Raw genomic sequence first — 23,269 nt, 5'->3', positions numbered from 1 at the left:
TGAGAATACGAGAGGAGATCACGAGAGATCTATCTTCCTGGAAAAATAAGCCTCTCACGTGGCTGGGAAAGATAGGAGTAATAAAGATGAATATCCTTCCTCGTATTCTTTATATATTACAGACTATCCCGATCTCCCTTCCGAGAGAATATTTACCTCAATTACAAAAAATATTGGAGCAGTTTGTGTGGTCGGGTATAAAACCAAGAGTCCCTAGGATTTATTGGTTACAGACAGGCCATACTATTACAGCGCATAGTGGAATGGTCCCAAAACACAACACATAAGGCTTGGGTTAGACTAGATGGATAAATCTTCAAACTTAATAATGTTGGCACACTGGCATGGATTCCATCAACACACCACCCCAAAATGTTAGGCAAATACCAGATAACATCGGAAATACTACACAAATGGGATAAAGTAACTGCCACTAACGCACATATTTTGTCTAGGACTTCCCCACTAATACCAATTATTGGGAATCCTGAGCTACCATACTATAAAAGATAGGAACATGTCCCAGTAGACCTTACCATCTCAAAATGGGCTGATTACATAATATTATAGAGAACGGGAAGATATACACCCAACAGCAGATGATTGCGGTAAACTGCAACATTTATTTATCATGGTTATAAGGTATAAACAATTGGTACATTTCCTGTCACACCACGCACACAAAGATAGACTGGGAAGAGATCTCACTCCATTCAAACATTTATGTATAGCAAATAGACCACAAAGGTGGTTAATCTCACTCATGTATAAACTAATGCTTGGAGCGCCCGGTAGCTCTCTCCCTATGTATACTAGAACTTGGAACAGGGAGCTTAATACAGACATCGAACAAGAGGCGTGGCTCAAATCGTTCACACTGACAAAACATCAGCCAATGTGCAAGAAATTCACTTGAAACTATTGAGTAGATGGCATCTCACTCTGACCAGACTTCACAAACTATACCCTATGGCCAGCCCATTGTGCTGGAGAGGGTGTGGAGAGACTGGTTCATTATTACATATTTGGTGGTCCTGCCCAAGGATCTCTGGTTTTTGGTCTGAGGTAATAGCGCAAGTATTGGAGAGGTCACATATCAACATTCCATGCACACCTAACACAATATTTTCCCTACACATCCCAAAAGTTAAAGAAATGCACATTCAGGTGCTCATGCTGATAATGCTCACTGAAGCAAAAACTGATTCCAAACAAATGGAAAACAACAAATATACCAACGTTAGAGGAATGGCGGGCATCGGTAGATGACTTGCTGGTGTTAGAGAGATTGCATTACTTAAAATACAATATAGAGAATGGTGTACACAAAAGCACACCACACCCTTTAGGGTGCGCCTCCCAATTACAAATATAGCATAGATAATATAAATTCAGCTATAATTCAACTATTAAATGATGGCAGTATAATCCAACAGTGACATATGGTAAAACAACAATCCCAATATACTTTACAGTCTATAATAATATGTGAATGTCCATCAGAAACAAAGTCCCAAACAAAAAGCGGCAGCACTCTGTCAAAGGATGGTCATCCTGATGGTCAGAATCTGAGAAAAGAAGAAAACAGAGGCGCCACCATGGCCCAGTACCACCAAAACAAATAGATGTGAAGACAAATAGCAATAGATATACTCACAAACATACAGCACCCAAATGGTACTATTGAGGCGGCTGGAACTTCACAGTAGTCCAGCTCACTGTTAATCCTTAGCAAAGATCCAGTAGAGATTCCTTAGGAGGCCTGAGATGAGATGCCTAAAGGAAAAAAAGGCAAACCAACATGGCCCAGTAACGTTTGAGCAAAGGGAGGATGTGACCAAATGAATATACTCACAGGATCCAAAGGTGCAATACCAGCAAACTGGAACCACAAAGTCGCCCAGTAGACAATCCACAACAGGTAATCCCCAGATTCCAGCAAAGAGAGATTATACAAAAGAGGATAGTGCAGAGGTGCACCACAACTAAATCTTGGGTAAAGTACCACACAAGCAAGTGTATATAAAAATTAAAAAATCTTTAATAACACAGCGACGCGTTTCTCAGCCTCCTATGGGCTGTTTCATCAGGCTATAATCTTACTTAAAAGACAAACCAGATGGTCGCCTATGAAATGATGCTGGCCAGCTGGAAGGGAGCCCCTGTATAATTTGTCTGGTAATCGCAAACGCTCACATGGATCAGGTTTTTTTTTTCATTGTTTTTTTTTTCCTTTTTCTCTTCTCCCTCCCCACTGAAGATCTTTCCCTATGTTCTCCTTCATCTCTCTATCAAACTAATGCTTCATGAAAATCTATCTGACACGCTCTGGCAGTCATTTGATTTGTTTAATGTTGTATAATGATTCTGTTGAATAAGAAAAACTCTAGAATGCTATATAGTCATTTATCTGGAATAAACCAGCTTGTATGGATTATGTTTTACCCATTGTACCAATAACACTTATTGTCTCTTTTTTTATGTATTGCTGAAAAAAGGAAATTTATGCTTACCTGCTAAATTGATTTCTTTTACGATATACCGAGTCCACGGATTTCATCCTTTACTTGTTGGATATATTCCTCCTGCTAAAAGGAAGTGGCAAAGAGCACCACAGCAGAGCTGCTATATAGCTCCTCCCTTAACTCCTCCCCCCATTCATTCGACCGAAGGTATAGGAAGAGAAAGGGAAAGAACCAACAAGGTGCAGAGGTGACTGAAGTTTATATAAAAAATAAATCCTGTCTCAAAATGACAGGGTGGGCTGTGGACTCGGTATATCGTAAAAGAAATCAATTTATCAGGTAAGCATAAATTTCCTTTTCTGTTACAAGATATACCGAGTCCACGGATTTCATCCTTTACTTGTGGGATACCATTACCAAAGCTTTAGGACATGGATCAAAGGGAGGGACAAGACAGGAACCTAAACGGTAGGCACCACAGCTTGAAGCACCTTTCTCCCAAAATAGCCTCAGAAGAAGCAAAAGTATCAAATTTGTAAAATTTGGAAAAAGTATGAAGGGAGGACCAAGTCGCAGCCTTACAAATCTGTTCAACAGAAGCATCGTTCTTAAAAGCCGAAGTGGAAGCCACAGCTCTAGTGGAATGAGCCGTAATCCTTTCAGGGGGCTGTTGTCCAGCAGTCTCATATGCCAGGCGGATGATGCTTCTCAGCCAAAAAGAGAGAGAGGTAGCCATAGCTTTTTGACCCCTACGCTTCCCAGAATAAACAACAAACAGGGAAGATGTTTGACGGAACTCCTTGGTCTATTGTAAATAAAATTTTAAAGAGCGAACCCCATCCAAATTATGTAACAAACGTTCCTTCTTAGAGGAAGGATTAGGACACAAGGAACGAACCACAATTTCTTGATTAATATTCTTATTTGAAACAACCTTAGGAAGAAATCCAGGTTTAGTACGCAAAACCACCTTATCAGAATGGAATATAAGATAAGGGAAATCACATTGCAACTCAGAAAGCTCAGAAACTCTTCGAGCCTAAGAAATAGCTACTAAAAACAAAACTTTCCAAGATAACAGTTTAATATCTATGGAATGCATGGGTTCAAATGGAACCCCTTGAAGAACATTAAGAACTAAATTCAAGCTCCATGGAGGAGGAATTGTTTTAAACACAGGCTTGATTCTGATTAAAGCCTGACAAAATGCCTGAACATCTGGGACATCCAGACGCTTGTGAAGCAAAATTGACAAAGCAGAAATTTGTCCCTTCAAGGAACTAGCTGATAAACCCTTCTCCAATCCTTCTTGGAGAAAAGACAGAATCCTAGGAATCCTAACCTTACTCCATGAGTAACCCTTGGATTCCCACCAATAAAGATATTTACGCCATATCTTAAGGTAAATTTTTCTAGTGACCGGCTTGCACGCCTGAATCAGAGTATCAATGACTGGCTCAGAGAAACCCCGCTTAGATAAAATCAAGCATTCAATCTCCAAGCAGTCAGCTGCAGAGAAGTGAGATTTGGATGTTGGAAAGGACCTTGAATGAGAAGGTCCTTTCTCAATGGCAGTCTCCACGGTGGTAGAGACGACATGTCCACTAGATCTGCATACCAGGTCCTGCATGGCCAGAATTACTGAAGCCCTCTACTGTTTGATTCTGGCAATCACACGAAGAACGAGAGGAAAAGGAGGAAACACATAAGCCAGGTTGAATGACCAAGGTACTGCTAGAACATTTATCAGTGCAGCCCGGGGATCCCTTGACCTGGACCCGTAATGTGGAAGTTTGGCATTCTATCGAGATGCCATCATATCCAATTCCGGTGTGCCCCATCGATGAGTCAAGTTTGCAAACACCTCCGGGTGGAGTTCCCACTCCCCCGGATGAAAAGTCTGATGACTTAGAAAATCTGCTTCCCAGTTTTCTACTCCTGGGATATAGATTGCAGACAGATGGCAAGAGTGAGCCTCCGCCCATAGAATTATCTCTGATTTTTCTATCATCGCTAGAGAACTCCTTGTTCCGCCCTGATGATTGATATATGCCACCGTCGTGATATTGTCCGACTGGAATCTTATGAATTTGGCCGAAGCCAACTGAGGCCACGCTAGCAGCGCATTGAATATCGCTCTCAGTTCCAGAATATTGATTGGCAATTGAGACTCCGCCTGAGTCCACACACCCTGAGCCTTCAGGGAATTCCAGACTGCACCCCAGCCCAGAAGACTGGCGTCCGTCGTTACTATTACCCAAGATGGCCTGCGGAAGCACATCCCTTGGGACAGATTGTCCTGCGACAACCACCACCAAAGAGAGTCTCTGGTCTCTTGGTCCAGATTTATCTGAGGAGATAAATTTGCATAATCCCCATTCCACTGACTGAGCATGCAAAGTTGTAGTGGTCTGAGATGAAAGCGAGCAAACGGGATGATATCCATTGCCGCTACCATTAGTCCGATGACTTCCATACACTGAGCCACTGATGTTCGATGAATGGACTGCAGAGCCCTGCAAGTATTTAGAAACTTTGATTTTCTGACTTCATGTTTGCTGAGAATCCAGGAATGGAACTCTTGTCTGTGAAACTAGTGAACTCTTCTCTACATTCACTTTCCAACCGTGAGTTCTCAGAAATGACAACACGATGTCCGTGTGAGATTTGGACAAATGATAGGTTGATGCCTGGATCAAGATATCGTCCAGATAGGGCGCCACCGCTATGCCTTGCGGCCTGAGAACAGCTAGAAGAGACCATAGAAACTTTGTGAAGATCCTGGGAGCCGTGGCCAACCCGAAGGGAAGGGCCACAAACTGATAATGCTTGTCCTGAAATGCAAATTGCAGGAACTGATGATGATTCTCGTGGATAGGGATGTGAAGGTACGCATCCTTCAGATCCACCGTGGTCATGTATTGACCCTCCTGGATCATAGGCAGAAATGTATGAATGGTCTCCATCTTGAACAATGGGACTCTGAGGAACTTTTTTAGACATTTGAGATCTAAAATCGGTCTGAAGGTTCCCTCTTTTTTGGGAACCACGAATAAGTTTGAATAGAACCCCTGCCCTCGTTCCCGATCTGGAACTGGGCAAATTACACCCATGGTGTAGAGGTCTTTTACACAGCGTAAGAACGCCTCTCTTTTTGTCTGGTCTACAGACAATCTTGAAAGATTAAATCTTCCCCTTGGGGGGAAGTCCTTGAATTCCAACTGATACCCCTGGGTCACAATTTCCAATGCCCAGGGATCCTGTACATCCCTGGCCCAAGCCTGAGCAAAGAAAGAGAGTCTGCCCCCTACTAGATCCGGTCCCGGATCGGGGGCTGCCCCTTCATGCTGTCTTGGTAGCAGCAGCGGGCTTTTTGACATGTTTACCTTTATTCCAGGCCTGGTTAGGTCTCCAGACCGCCTTGGATTGCGCAAAGTTCCCTTCCTGCTTAGTGGAAGAAGAGGAAGCAGAGGATGTTCCTTTAAAATTTTGAAAGGAACGAAAATTATTTTGTTTACTCCTCATCTTGAGGGGCTTGTCCTGAGGTAGGGCGTGACCCTTACCTCCAGTAATGTCAGAGATTATTTCCTTCAGTTCCGGCCCAAATAGGGTCTTACCCTTGAAGGGAATAGACAAAAGCTTAGATTTAGATGATACGTCAGCCGACCATGACTTTAACCATAATGCTCTACACGTTACAATGGCAAAGCCTGCGTTTTTCGCTACTAACTTTGCAATTTGGAAAGCAGCATCAGTCATAAAAGAATTAGCTAATTTAAGAGCCTTAATTCTGTCTAAAATGTCCTCTAAAGGTGTCTCAACCTTCAGAGATTCTTCCAGGGCGTCAAACCAAAAAGCAGCTGCAGTAGTTACTGGAACCATGCAAGCTATAGGCTGTAAGAGAAAACCCTGGTGAACAAAAATTTTCTTTAAAAGACCCTCTAATTTTTTATCCATAGGGTCTTTAAAAGCACAACTGTCCTCAATGGGTATAGTTGTATGTTTAGCTAGAGAAGATATAGCTCCCTCCACCTTGGGAATTAATTGCCAAGAATCCCGCATGGTGTCAGATATAGGAAACATTTTTCTAAAATTAGGAGGGGGAGAAAACGGTATACCTGGTCTATCCCATTCCTTCTTAACAATTTCCGAAATTCTCTTAGGAACCGGAAAAACATCTGTGTAAGTAGGTACTTCCAAATATTTGTCCATTTTACACAATTTTTCTGGGGGAATCGTGATCGGGTCACAATCATCCAGAGTCGCCAGAACCTCCCTGGGCAATAATCGGAGGTGTTCTAATTTAAATTTAAAGGACATGAAGTCCGAATCCATCTGAGGTAATAAATTTCCTGACTCTGAAATTTCCCCCTCAGACATAAAATCCCTAACCCCCAAATCAGAGCATAGGGAGTTTACATAGGAAATAGCCACTAAGGCGTCAGAAGGTTCAGTATCTGCATTAATATCTGACCTATGACGTTTACCCTGCAAGCCTGGCAGTTTAGACAATACCTCTGTAAGGGTAGTAGACATGACTGCAGCCATATCTTGCAAAGTAAAAGAATTAGATGCACTAGAAGTACTTGGCGTCGCTTGCGTGGGCGTTAAAGGTTGTGACACTTGGGGAGAATTAGATGGCACATCCTGATTCTCTGTAGACTGAAAACCATCCTGAGGCCCACTTTCTTTATTTAAAATGTGATCCTTACAGTGTAAGGCCCTTTCAGTACAAGAAGGGCACAATGTAAGAGGGGGTTCCACCATGGCTTCTAAACACATAGAACACTGACTTCCCATGTCAGACATGTTGTACAGACTAGTAATAACAGCACAAGTCGTTCCCAAAAACGGTTACTGAGCCTTTAAGTATAAAAAGTGTACACTGTTTTGGCAAAGTCGTTAAAACGATAATCAAAATGAACAATTTTGTTGTTATTAGAGCCTAATGTGCTATCGGATATTGCACCACAAGTAATAGGAGAGTAAAACTTTAATTTTAGGAAATTAGGCTGTAAAAACGATTTTCAGACAAATTTCACTTAATGACTTCTGCACCTCAGCAGAGCTGTGGCGCCTACCTGCCCCCAAGACCTGTCAAAACGATCTGGTCCCACTCCAAAGTACAGCCTTACAGTCTGATTCCAACCGGAGCTAATGGCTGCTACCTCTCCAGAAAGTAACTGCGCACTGAAGCGCGAAATTAGGCCCCGTCCATCATGTCTGATGAGCCAAAACTTGAGAAAAACGCATGGGAAGCGTTTTACCAATAAACATATGTACACACTGCTTTTTTTGTAATAAACATGCCATGTGAACCCCACAGAAAATATTCAACTTAGCCTCAATAAACCGCATAGTCGTTTAACATCAGGTGTTTCCTAGGCTGCCCCAGTGTCTAAACCACGAGCCCTTAAGTATCCCATGTTATCTAGAATGGGATAATAATACACAGGTTACCACAGTACTACCCCTCTAAAAAGGAATACTGCTTACCCTTGCCCCGCATCGGGAATATGTCAGCCAAATTCTGATACATCAGGTCTCCTCAGAATGGAAATGACTGCACATATCTTGATATTGCATGCAGCAAGAAATCGTTCCCCCATACTGAAGACTTCTCCTGTACTTCCTCAGCAAAATTTGTGGGAACGAAAATCGATCTTAGTTACTACTGCTAAGATCAGACTCAGGACATGATTCTTCTTCCATGTCATGCCAGAGTAAAAACGGTACTCACCGGTACCATTTAAAATAAAAAATTCTTGATTGAAGAAAAACTAAACTATCTTTTTATCCTCACATAAACTTTACCCTTCCTATTGCTAACATAGGCAAAGAGAATGACTGGGGGGAGAAGTTAAGGGAGGAGCTATATAGCAGCTCTGCTGTGGTGCTCTTTGCCACTTCCTGTTAGCAGGAGGAATATATCCCACAAGTAAAGGATGAAATCCATGGACTCTGTATATCTTGTAAAAGAAATATGAACAATAAAGCTTGTTTTAAAAAGAAAAACAACTCAGTATATAAACCCACCCTGCACTCACTTTCTTCCTATAAAAACCCTGTATATAAACCCACGCTGCACTCACTTGCTTCCTATAAAAACCCTGTACATAAACTCATGCTGCACTCACTTGCTTCCTATAAAAACCCTGTACATAAACCCACCCTGCACTCACTTGCTTCCTATAAAAACCCTGTACATAAACCCACCCTGCACTTACTTTCTTCCTATAAAAACCCTGTACATAAACCCACCCTACACTCGATTTCTTCCTATAAAAACCCTGTACATAAACCCACCCTGCACTCACTTTCTTCCTATAAAAGCCCTGCACATAAACCCACCCTGCACTCACTTTCTTCCTATAAAAACCCTGTACATAAACCCACCCTGCGCTCACTTTCTTTCTATAAAAACCCTGTACATAAACCCACCCTGCGCTCACTTTCTTCCTATAAAAACCCTGTTCATAAACCCACCCTGCACTCCCTTTCTTCCTATAAAAACCCTGCACATAAACTCACCCTGCACTCGATTTCTTCCTATAAAAACCCTGTACATAAACCAACCCTGCACTCACTTTCTTCCTATAAAAACCCTGTACATAAACCAACCCTGCACTTGATTTCTTCCTATAAAAACCCTGTACATAAACCAACCCTACACTCACTTTCATCCAATAAAAACCCTGTACATAAACCCATCCTGCACTCACTTTCTTCCTATAAAATACCTGTACATAATCCCACGCTGCACTCACTTTCTTCCTATAAAAACCCTGTACATAAACCCACCCTGCACTCCCTTTCTTCCTATAAAAGCCCTGTACATAAACCCACCCTGCACTCACTTTCTTCCTATAAAAATCCTGCACATAAACCCGCCCTGCACTCACTTTCTTCCTATAAAAACCCTGTACATAAACCCACCCTGTACTCACTTTCTTCCTATAAAAACCCTGTACATAAAACCACCCTGCACTCACTTTCTTCCAATAAAAACCCTGTTCATAAAACCACCCTACACTCACTTTCCTCCAATAAAAACCCTGTATATAAAATCACCCTGCACTCATTTTCTTCCAATAAAAACCCTGTACATAAACACACCCTGCACTCACTTATTTCCAATAAAAACCCTGTACATAAACCCACCCTGCACTCACTTTCTTCCTATAAAAGCCCTGTACATAAACCCACCCTGCACTCACTTTCTTCCTATAAAAATCCTGCACATAAACCCGCCCTGCACTCACTTTCTTCCTATAAAAACCCTGTACATAAACCCACCCTGTACTCACTTTCTTCCTATAAAAACCCTGTACATAAAACCACCCTGCACTCACTTTCTTCCAATAAAAACCCTGTTCATAAAACCACCCTACACTCACTTTCTTCCAATAAAAACCCTGTATATAAAATCACCCTGCACTCATTTTCTTCCAATAAAAACCCTGTACATAAACCCACCCTGCACTCACTTTTTTCCAATAAAAACCCTGTTCATAAAACCACCCTACACTCACTTTCTTCCAATAAAAACCCTGTATATAAAATCACCCTGCACTCATTTTCTTCCAATAAAAACCCTGCACATAAACCCACCCTGCACTCACTTTTTTCCAATAAAAACCCTGTACATAAACCCACCCTGCACTCACTTTCTTCCAATAAAAGCTCTGTACATAAACCCACCCTGCACTCACTTTCTTCCAATAAAAGCTCTGTACATAAACCCACCCTGCACTCACTTTCTTCCTATAAAAACCCTGAACACCTATTTCAAAATTCTGTCGTCTCCGTTCTTGGGTTATAATAACAATTCTTTCCACTAAACCTCACTAACATCTCTGTTCTAATTAAATAGGATTCATAATAATTAGTGAGTCTGGAGAGGTTGTTAGTGAATCTAGTCCAGTTGTGTTGATTTCTCTCTGAGTACAAGTTATTAGGAGTGCAAAGGTCAACCATTTCTCAATAGAACAAAAAATATATATATACAGACAGACCAGTTTGGCACACAAACTTTTGGCATCAAAAGAACTGGTTCCGCCCCCTGTTTTTAGCCTGACAGGTTAACCCTTTTGTTACCTTATAGGATATAGCTCAAGCAAAACTCTATTAGCAACTGTAATCACAAAAATTAAAGTTTATAAATACACAAAGTTTATAAATACACAAAAATATTTAAAGACATAGATAGCATGGAGACTGCACTCACACTCTACACACACATGTATACTGAACTCACCCCGTGGACACACAATTTTAATGAACTCACCCTGTACACACACAATTTTAATGAACTCACCCTGTAAACACACATGTATACTGAACTCACCCTGTGCACACACATGTATACTGAACTCACCCTGTGCACACACATGTATACTGAACTCACCCTGTACACACACACATGTATACTGAACTCACCCTATACACACATGTATACTGAACTCACCCTGTGCACACACATGTATACTGAACTCACCCTGTGCACACACATGTATACTGAACTCACCCTGTGCACACACATGTATACTGAACTCACCCTGTGCACACACATGTATACTGAACTCACCCTGTGCACACACATGTATACTGAACTCACCCTGTGCACACACATGTATACTGAACTCACCCTGTACACACACATGTATACTGAACTCACCCTGTACACACATGTATACTGAACTCACCCTGTACACACACACACACACACACACACACACACGTATACTGAACTCACCCTGTACACACACATGTATACTGAACTCACCCTGTGCACACACATGTATACTGAACTCACCCTGTGCACACACATGTATACTGAACTCACCCTGTGCACACACATGTATACTGAACTCACCCTGTGCACACACATGTATACTGAACTCACCCTGTACACACACATGTATACTGAACTCACCCTGTACACACATGTATACTGAACTCACCCCGTACACACACATGTTTGTATACTGAACTCACCCTGTACACACACATGTATACTGAACTCACCCTGTGCACACACATGTATACTAAACTCACCCTGTGCACACACATGTATACTGAACTCACCCTGTTCACACACATGTATACTAAACTCACCCTGTGCACACACATGTATACTGAACTCACCCTGTACACACACATGTATACTGAACTCATCACCCTGTGCACATACATGTATACTGAACTCATCACCCTGTGCACACACATATGTATACTGAACTCATCACCCTGTACACACACATGTATACTAAACTCACCCTGTGCACACACATGTATACTGAACTCACCCTGTGCACACACATGTATACTGAACTCACCCTGTGCACACACACGTTTCCTGAACTCACCTTGTTCACACACATGTATACTGAACTCGCCCTGTGCACACACATGTATACTGAACTCACCCTGTGCACACACACGTATACTGAACTCACCCTGTGCACACACACGTATACTGAACTCACCCTGTGCACACACACGTATACACACACATGTATACTGAACTCACCCAGTACACACACATGTATACTGAACTCACCCTGTACACACACATGTATACTGAACTCACCCTGTACACACACATGTATACTGAACTCATCCTGTACACACATGTATACTGAACTCACCCTGTACACACATGTATACTGAACTCACCCTCTGCATGCGCACACATGTATACTGAACTCACCCTGTACACACAAATGTATACTGAACTCATCCTGTACACACATGTATACTGAACTCACCCTGTACACACACATGTATACTGAACTCACCCTGTACACTCATGTATACTGAACTCACCCTGTACACACACATGTATACTGAACTCACCCTGTACACACACATGTATACTGAACTCATCCTGTACACACATGTATACTGAACTCACCCTGTACACACACATGTATACTGAACTCACCCTCTGCATGCACACACATGTATACTGAACTCACCCTGTACACACACATGTATACTGAACTCACCCTGTACACACACATATATACTGAACTCACCCTGTACACATACATGTATACTGAACTCACCCTGTACACACACATGTATACTGAACTCATCCTGTGCACACACACATGTATACTGAACTCACCCTGTGCGCACACATGTATACTGAACTCACCCTGTACACACACATGTATACTGAACTTACCCTGTACACACACATGTATACTGAACTTACCCTGTACACACACATGTATACTGAACTCACCCTGTACACACACACGTATACTGAACTCAAACTGTACACACACACGTATACTGAACTCAAGCTGTGCACACACATGTATACTGAACTCACCCTGTACACACACACGTATACTGAACTCACCCTGTACACACACATGTATACTGAACTTTACCCTGTACACACACATGTATACTGAACTCACCCTGTACACACACATGTATACTGAACTCACCCTGTACACACACATGTATACTGAACTCACCCTGTACACACACACGTATACTGAACTCACCCTGTGCACACACATGTATACTGAACTCACCCTGTACACACACATGTATACTGAACTAATCCTGTGCACACACATGTATACTGAACTCACCCTGTGCACACACACGTTTCCTGAACTCACCTTGTTCACACACATGTATACTGAACTCGCCCTGTGCACACACATGTATACTGAACTCACCCTGTGCACACACACGTATACTAAACTCACCCTGTGCACACACACGTATACACACACATGTATACTGAACTCACCCAGTACACACACATGTATACTGAACTCACCCTGTACACACACATGTATACTGAACTCACCCTGTACACACACATGTATACTGAACTCATCCTGTACACACATGTATACTGAACTCACCCTGTACACACATGTATACTGAACTCACCCTCTGCATGCGCACACATGTATACTGAACTCACCCTGTACACACACATGTATACTGAACTCATCCTGTACACACATGTATACTGAACTCACCCTGTACACACACATGTATACTGAACTCACCCTGTACACTCATGTATACTGAACTCACCCTGTACACACACATGTATACTGAACTCATCCTGTACATACAAGTATACTGAACTCACCCTGTACACACACATGTATACTGAACTCACCCTCTGCATGCACACACATGTATACTGAACTCACCCTGTACACACACATGTATACTGAACTCACCCTGTACACACACATATATACTGAACTCACCCTGTACACACACATGTATACTGAACTCACCCTGTACACACACATGTATACCGAACTCATCCTGTGCACACACACATGTATACTGAACTCACCCTGTGCGCACACATGTATACTGAACTCACCCTGTACACACACATGTATACTGAACTTACCCTGTACACACACATGTATACTGAACTTACCCTGTGCACACACATGTATACTGAACTCACCCTGTACACACACACGTATACTGAACTCACCCTGTACACACACACGTATACTGAACTCACCCTGTGCACACACATGTATACTGAACTCACCCTGTACACACACACGTATACTGAACTCACCCTGTACACACACATGTATACTGAACTTACCCTGTACACACACATGTATACTGAACTCACCCTGTACACACACATGTATACTGAACTCACCCTGTACACACACACGTATACTGAACTCACCCTGTGCACACACATGTATACTGAACTCACCCTGTACACACACATGTATACTGAACTAATCCTGTGCACACACATGTATACTGAACTCTCCCTGTACACACATATGTATACTGAACTCACCCTGTACACACACATGTATACTGAACTCACCCTGTACACACACATGTATACTGAACTAATCCTGTGCACACACATGTATACTGAACTCACCCTGTACACACACATGTATACTGAACTTACCCTGTGCACACACATGTATACTGAACTCACCCTGTACACACACATGTATACTGAACTCACCCTGTACACACACACATGTATACTGAACTCACCCAGTGCACTGCACACACATGTATACTGAACTCACCCTGTGCAATATTGTGTGCCTTGCACTCATCCTGCGCATGCACACACATTGTACACATGCACACAACCAGCACTCACTCATTTACACACACATGCATCACAAATATACGCCTAGATCACGAGTCTTGCGTTAGCCTTAAAAAGCAGCGTTGAGAGGTCCCAATGCTGCTTTTTAACGCCCGGTGGTATTACGAGTCCTGCAGGTACAGGTGTACCGCTCACTTTTCTTCCGCGACTCAAGGCTACTGCAAATCCCCTTACCTCAATTGCGTATCCTATCTTTTTAATGGGATTTTCCTAACGCTGGTATTACGAGTCTTGGAAGAAGTGAGCGGTACAGCCTCTACCTCCAAGACTCCTACCGCATTTAAAAGTCAGTAGTTAAGAGTTTTATGGGCTAACGCCGGAACATAAAGCTCTTAACTAAAGTGCTAAAAAGTACACTAACACCCATAAACTAACTATTAACCCCTAAACCGAGGCCCCCCCACATCGCAAACACTAAAATACATTTTTTAAACCCCTAATCTGCCGACCGGACTTTGCCGCCACCTACATTATACCTATGAACCCCTAATCTGCTGACCCTAACATCGCTGACACCTACATTATTATTTATTAACCCCTAATCTGCCGCCCCCAACGTCGCCGCCACCTACTTACAATTATTAACCCCTAATCTGCCGACCGGACATCTCCGCCACTTTAATAAATGTATTAACCCCTAAACCGCCGCACTCCCGCCTTGCAAACACTAGTTCAATTTTATTAACCCCTAATCTGCCCCCCCAACGTCGCCGATACCTACCTACAATTATTAACCCCTAATCTTCCGACCACAACGTCGCCGCTACTATAATAAAGTTATTAACCCCCAAACCTAAGTCTAACCCTAATCCCCCCAACTTAAATATAATTTAAATTAAACTAAATTAATTTAACATAACTAAATAAATGAAGCCTATTTAAAACTAAATACTTACCGATAAAATAAACCCTAAGCTAGCTACAATATAACTAATAGTTACATTGTAGCTAGCTTAGGATTTATATTTATTTTACAGGCAACTTTGTATTTATTTTAACTAGGTACAATAGTTATTAAATAGTTATTAACTATTTAATAACTACCTAGCTAAAATAAGTACAAAATTACCTGTAAAATAAATCCTAATCTAAGTTACAATTACACCTAACACTACACTATCATTAAATTAATTACCTAACCTACCAACAATTAATTACAATTAAATAAACTAAATTACGAAAAAACAAGCAAACACTAAATTACAGAAAATAAAAAAAGAATTACAAGAATTTTAAACTAATTACACCTAATCTAATCCCCCTAATAAAATAAAAAAGCCCCCAAAAATAATAAAATTTCCCTACCCTATACTAAATTACAAATTGCCCTTAAAAGGGCCTTTTGCGGGGCATTGCCACAAAGTAATCAGCTCTTTTACCTGTAAAAAAAATACAATACCCCCCCCCAACATTACAACCCACCACCTACACACCCCTACTCTAAAACACACCCAATCCCCCCTTAAAAAAACCTAACACTAACCTCCTGAAGATCACCCTACCTTGAGCCGTCTTCACCCAGCCGGGCACAAGTGGTCCTCCAGAGGGTCCGAAGTCTTCATCCGATCGGGGCAGAAGAGGTCCTCCAGACGGCAGAAGGCTTCATCCAGGCGGCATCTTCTATCTTCATCCATTCGGAGCGGAGCGGGTCCATCTTCAATCCAGCCGACGCAGAGCCATCCTCTTCAAACGAAGTCCAAACGAAGAATGAAGGTTCCTTTAAATGACGTCATCCAAGATGGCGTCCCTTGAATTCCGATTGGCTGATAGAATCCTATTAGCCAATCGTAATTAAGGTAGGAAAAATCCTATTGGCTGATGTAATCAGCCAATTGGATTGACCTTGCATTCTATTGGCTGTTCCAATCAACCAATAGAATGCGAGGTCAATCCTATTGGCTGATTGGATCAACCAATCGGATTGAACTTCAATCCGATTGGCTGATAGCATCAGCCAATAGGATTTTTCCTACCTTAATTCCGATTGGCTGATAGGATTCTATCAGCCAATCGGAATTCAAGGGACGCCATCTTGGATGACGTCATTTAAAGGAACCTTCATTCTTCGTTAGGACTTTGTTTGAAGAGGATGGCTCCGCATTGGCTGGATTAAAGATGGAACCGCTCCGCTCCGAAAGGATGAAGATAGAAGATGCCACCTGGATAAAGCCTTCTGCCATCTGGAGGACCTCTTCTGCCCCAATCGGATGAAGACTTCTGCCGTATGGAGGACCACTTGTGCCCGGCTGGGTGAAGATGGCTCAAGGTAGGGTAATCTTCAGGGGGTTAGTGTTAGGTTTTTTAAGGGGGGATTGGGTGGGTTTTAGAGTAGGGGTGTGTGGGTGGTGGGTTGTAATGTTGGGGGGTGTTGTATTTTTTTTACAGGTAAAAGAGCTGATTACTTTGGGGCAATGCCCCGCAAAAGGCCCTTTTAAGGGCTATTTGTAATTTAGTATAGGGTAGGGAAATTTTATTATTTTGAGGGGCTTTTTTATTTTATTAGGGGGATTAGATTAGGTGTAATTAGTTTAAAATTCTTGTAATTCTTTTTTTATTTTCTGTAATTTAGTGTTTGTTTTTTTCCGTAATTTAGTTTATTTAATTTAATTGTAATTAATTGTAGGTAGGTTAGGTAATTAATTTAATGATAGTGTAGTGTTAGGTATAATTGTAATTTAAGTTAGGATTTATTTTACAGGTAATTTTGTACTTATTTTAGCTAGGTAGTTATTAAATAGTTAATAACTATTTAATAACTATTGTACCTAGTTAAAATAAATACAATGTTGCCTGTAAAATAAATATAAATCCTAAGCTAGCTACAATGTAACTATTAGTTATATTGTAGCTAGCTTAGGGTTTATTTTATCGGTAAGTATTTAGTTTTAAATAGGCTTAATTTATTTAATTATGTTAAATTAATGTTGTTTAATTTAAATTATATTTAAGTTAGGGGGGGTTAGGGTTAGGATTAGACTTATGTTTAGGGGTTAATAACTTTACTATAGTGGCGGCGACCTTGGCGGCGGCAGATTAGGGGTTAATAAATTTAATGTAGGTGTCGGCGATGTTGGGCGCAGCAGATTAGGGGTTTATAAGTATAATGTAGGTGGCGGCGGGGTCTGGAGCGTCAGATTAGGGGTTTATAAGTGTAAGATTAGGGGTGTTTAGACTCTGGGTTCATGTTAGGGTGTTAGGTGTAGACATAAAAAGTATTTCCCCATAGGACACAATGGGGCTGCGTTAGGAGCTGAAAGCTGTTTTTTTGCAGGTGATAGGTTTTTTTTCAGCCAGCTCAGCCCCATTGTTTCCTATGGGGAAATCATGCACAAGCACGTTTTGCCAGCTTACCGCTACCGTAAGCAATGCTGGTATCGAGGTGAGATTTGGAGCTAAATTTTGCTCAACGCTCACTTTTCTGAGGCTAACGCAGGCTTGCAGAAAACTCGTAATACCAGCGTTGTTTAAAGGGAGCGGTAAGAAAAAAAGGCTCGATAGCACCGCACAGCCTTACTGACAAAACTCGTGATCTAGCCGATAGATTGTACTCACCCTGTATTCACAAGCATATATACACAGATTTCACTCAGTTTGTAGAAATACACAGGAACACAAACATTGCACTTACCCTGTATACACTAACACACACACAGCATTCACTCCAGTGTCTGTCCCAATAGAGCCTGATCTCACATACCGACTAAACCTGCACACCCCTAAACCTATACACCCCTTGTTCTCATGTGCAGATATGCAAAGATAAAGGTCTTATCACATAAACTGTCAGAACAGTCAAAACACTCCTAAATAAAACCCTTATCCAGCTAACTCACCAACAGGGAAAGCAACTCAAGTATAACATTTTAGATTACAAAACACATATGTCCTAAATTCACTGCTTAACACCAAAAGTGAATTAAACTTGCATTTTATTGCTTAATACTTTGTACTACAGTGCTGTTATTAGGAATGCTGGAAAGAATACAAAACTTTCCTGTCTTGAAATATCTAGGCCACTACGCAGTTGTCTCAATTTAGTCTCACAGATCCAGAAAGCTTTCTTAACTTTAGACCAGTGTATACAATTGAATTTTCATGGGGTAAGGGGATCCCCTCCTGTGTCTCAAAAGTAAAAAAAAAAAAAAGTGACACTCCCACAAAGAAACAAACTTCTAGTCTGCCAATATTATTTGTAAAGTGTTCAAGTTCTATGTATCAGCAGGCATGCAGATATCCATAATGTAAACTTCACCCCTCCATAACAAATACACCCTACCTTGTTTCAGCAGATTCTCTGTTGTATCCTGACATCCCTTATGCAGAAGAAATCTGTGAGGGGTGGGGTAAAAGGGAGGGCAGCAATGCTAAGGGCCAATGAGAGCTGTTATATTCATTCTGGCCACTCCCCTAAAATGAATTATTGTAATCTTATTCTGATTCAGTAAAAAAATACTGCAAATTCAGCTGTATCAGTGAAAAAAATTTGCATTGGAAATTAAACTTAGTTGCAATCATTAGTTAACATTTTAAGTATTTAACTTTAATGCACTCAGAGGTTTATTTGTTGCATCTAAATAGGGACATTTTAAAAACTATAACTATTTTTCATTTAATTATTTATTTCGTAAATCAGATGTTCCTTTAAAGGAAAACCATAAAAAGGTTTATATGCTTGCGAGGTGTATCCACCGATAATGGAATGAATGATCTGCCCTTATAGGGACACTAAACACAGTGGGTTAGATAACAAGTGGCACGCTAGCTGTTGCACGCAAGCGAAAATAGGTTTATCGCGGCTCTTTGCATGCATTGATCGGAAGTAGCACGATATTATATGTTGAAAGTAAACGGGTTCAGTCGAGCACAAGTGAATTTAACACGTGTCGGGTAAGTGCTAGTTAAAAGCTCTGGTTAAGAGCTACACTCGAATAAAAAGTTGCACAAAACACATCAAAAATACATTAAAATACAGTAACACTCATATTAATACTGTCTAAAAAAAATTATTTTAAAAAATTTGCATAAAAAAATTAGGGGCTCAAAAATATGAGGTCTCAGGTGTTATATATGCTTGTCTAAATATGTATGTGTGTGTGTATGTATATATATATATATATATATATATATATATATATATATATATATATATATATAAAGGTAATAGAAGAATAGAAGACAGCACTCGCTGGGCTTAAGGATTAGCAATAGTAGCTTTTATTTATGTGACGTTTTGGGGACAGCTCCCCTTCATCAGACCAGACTGTGTACCAAACTGGTCTGTCTGTATATTTTTTTTTTGTTCTATTACCTTTATCTCTACCTGCATTCAGCACCCTGGCAACTGGACACCTGTTTGTGCAAGTGCACCTGCCTCTGTGAATATATATATATATATATATATATATATATATATATATATATATATATATATATATATATATATATATATATACAAATAATATCCAGAAGGGAAAGGAGCAAACACCGGAGCCAAAGAAAACTTGTAAACTCGTAGTTTATTCAGCAATGTTGCCAAGTATCAGGTGAATAGAGAAATGACACCTGACGCGTGTGCACATGCGCTTCATCAGAGGCCTCTGATATATAGGGCGGAGACGTCGCAGGTAACCCAGAAATAATTGGGTCCCCAAATATGCCCTTCAAAATTATTAATCACATCTACTGTATCCATTAGAATCGTTTTAACCAAAGGTTGCAGATAATAATCAATATATTTGGACATATTGTCACATAGTGACCCAATTCCAGACACATGGGTCTCCCAGGTGGTACTTTGGGATTTTTGTGAATTTTGGGAAGGTGGTAGAAGCATGACACTTTATGATATACTTCATATAAATACCTAAACTCATTTGATTAAGGATACCCTCTTGTTTGGTTACACAAAGGTGATAAAATAATTCCTTCTTGTAGCTAAAGGTGGGATTAAATGTTAAAGGTAAATATGTATCCTTAAATATAAAAAGAGAGAGAGATGCACTCAGCTGAGACAGAACAAAAACTAGAAAAACTTCTGTGCCTGTTCATTTTAGGGTGCCACTCAGGGTGCATACTCTTTTAGCACACTATGCCCCTTCACAAAGAAAAAATATCCTGTAGCATATCAGTCTGACCCTGCCCAATGACAGTCCAGCACCAAAATACCAGGCAATTCTTCCCTGAACAAGGGAAACAACAACCCCAGGCGATCGTTTCGGCCTTCTGTGGGCCTCGTCAGTGAGGGGCAGTCGCATCTCTCTAAGGGCATGTGTGCAAGGAGTCCACGTCTGGTTTCCCCTTTTACTCTTAGGGAGATCCAAGAGCAATTTGCATAAATATAAACAGAGAGAGAAATGCACTCAGCTGAGACAGAACAAAAGCTAGAAAAACTTCCGTGCCTGTTCATTTTAGGGTGCCACTCAGGGTGCATACTCTTTTAGCACACTGACTGCCTGTGAAGGGGCATAGTGTGCTAAAAGAGTATGCACCCTGAGTGGCACTGAAAATGAACAGGCACAGAAGTTTTTCTAGCTTTTGTTCTGTCTCAGCTGAGTGCATTTCTCTCTCTTTTTATATTTATGCAAATTGCTCTTGGGTCTCCCTAAGAGTAAAAGGGGAAACCAGACGTGGACTCCTTGCACACATGCCCTTAGAGAGATGCGACTGCACCTCACTGACAAGGCCCAGAGAAGGCCGAAACGATCGTCTGGGGTTGTTGTTTCTCTTGTTCAGAGAAGAATTGCCTGGTATTTCAGTGCTGGACTGTCATTGGGCAGGGTCAGACTAATATGCTACAGGATATTTTTTCTCTGTGAAGGGGCATAGTGTGCTAAAAGAGTATGCACCCTGAGTGGCACTGAAAATGAACAGCACAGAAGTTTTTCTAGCTTTTGTTCTGTCTCAGCGGAGTGCATTTCTCTCTCTTTTTATATTTATGCAAATTGCTCTTGGGTCTCCCTAAGAGTAAAAGGGGAAACCAGACGTGGACTCCTTGCACACGTGCCCTTAGAGAGATGCGACTGCACCTCACTGACAAGGCCCAGAGAAGGCCGAAATGATCGTCTGGGGTTGTTGTTTCTCTTGTTCAGAGAAGAATTGCCTGGTATTTCAGTGCTGGAATGTCATTGGGCAGGGTCAGACTGATATGCTACAGGATATTTTTTCTCTGTGAAGGGGCATAGTGTGCTAATAGAGTATGCACCCTGAGTAGCACTGAAAATGAACAGGCACGGAAGTTTTTCTAGCTTTTGTTCTGTCTCAGCTGAGTGCATCTCTCTCTCTCTCTCTTTTTATATTTATGCAAATTGCTCTTGGGTCTCCCTAAGAGTAAAAGGGGAAACCAGACGTGGACTCCTTGCTGTCAGGGTTTTTTCCCTGTTTTGTTTGCCATGTGCTGCTGGCAGCCATTTTACTCACCTCTCTTGCTGACTATGGTGCATTGTGGGGGATGCTGCTAATTTCCTGCACTTCCTTTTATGGCCAGACTGGTGTGCATCATCTGTGTGAGACAGGATGCAGTCTCAGAATTGTGATGTCATCACTTATTATTTAAAGGGCCTCTGTTCAGTATGCTTTGCCTTTGCGTTGTCTCAGACCTGTTTGTGAGAGTTCCTGTGTATTACCTAGCTGTCTGACGTCCTTCCTGATTCCTGATCCCTGGCTTGTTCCTGACTCTGCTGTTTTCCTTGTTCCTGATTCCGGCTCGTCTGACTATTCGCTTTGGCTCCTGACTCTGCTCGTCTGACTACCAGCTCTGGTTTTGACTCCAGGCTTGTTATTTGACTTGTGGACTTTTTATTATTTTTTTGTTATTAATACAGGTGTGATTATTTTTGCACTTCTCGTCTCAGTCTGATTCCTGGCACCCTGACACTTGCACACATGCCCTTAGAGAGATGCGACTGCACCTCACTGACGAGGCCCACAGAAGGCCGAAACAATCGTCTGGGGTTGTTGTTTTTATTGTTCAGAGAAGAATTGCCTGGTATTTCGGCGCTGGACTGTCATTGGGCAGGGTCAGACTGATATGCTACAGGATATTTTTTCTCTGTGAAGAGGCATAGTGTGCTCAAAGAGTATGCACCCTGAGTGGCACTGAAAATGAACAGGCACGGAAGTTTTTCTAGCTTTTGTTCTGTCTCAGTTGAGTGCATCGCTCTCTCTTTTTATAAAAATGTATCCTTGTCATTTAATAGGTTATAAGCTTCTTTAAGGTAGTCCTGTCTATTTTGAACGACTAGTCCACCTCCCTTGTCTGCACAACGGTACACTACATCCATATTGTTTGTTAAAACTTTCAGGGAATCTCTTTCTCCTGAGGTTATCCCGTTTCAATTTGTATTAGTAAAAAGTTTATTTATATCCTCACATACCAATTTATTGAAAGTTTTTATATATTCACTTTGCATATTTTGGGGATAAAAAATAGATTTCCTTTTAAGAGGACAATGAGCCACTTTATGATGCTCTTCCTCATATTGTGAAATATTTAAGAGCTTTTCATCTGTAACACTATTTGACAGAAATTGATTTCCATTTCCACTATCCAGAGATTGTAAATTTGCCAATGTATATATGTCCTCCTCATCGAGGACAATATTGGTTGGCACATTCGTTTTATCAAAATACCTTTTTAGGGTTAGTT

General features: G+C 41.2%; 1 protein-coding gene across 1 annotated transcript in view; it reads right to left on the bottom strand.

The window, feature by feature from the left end:
- LOC128666863 (cytochrome P450 2A4) overlaps positions 1-18,939 on the bottom strand; it is a 78,446-nt gene extending 59,507 nt beyond the window's left edge. The window contains exon 1 of the mRNA XM_053721664.1: positions 18,902-18,939. The gene's annotated coding sequence lies outside the window, so the exon portion shown is untranslated. The remainder of the gene's footprint in view (positions 1-18,901) is intronic.
- Positions 18,940-23,269: the final 4,330 nt, after the last annotated feature.

Source organism: Bombina bombina, chromosome 7, assembly GCF_027579735.1.
Source record: "Bombina bombina isolate aBomBom1 chromosome 7, aBomBom1.pri, whole genome shotgun sequence".
Lineage (NCBI taxonomy): Eukaryota > Metazoa > Chordata > Amphibia > Anura > Bombinatoridae > Bombina > Bombina bombina.
The sequence above is the reverse complement of the archived record's forward strand: the minus strand, read 5'-3'. Positions and strand labels throughout refer to the sequence as shown.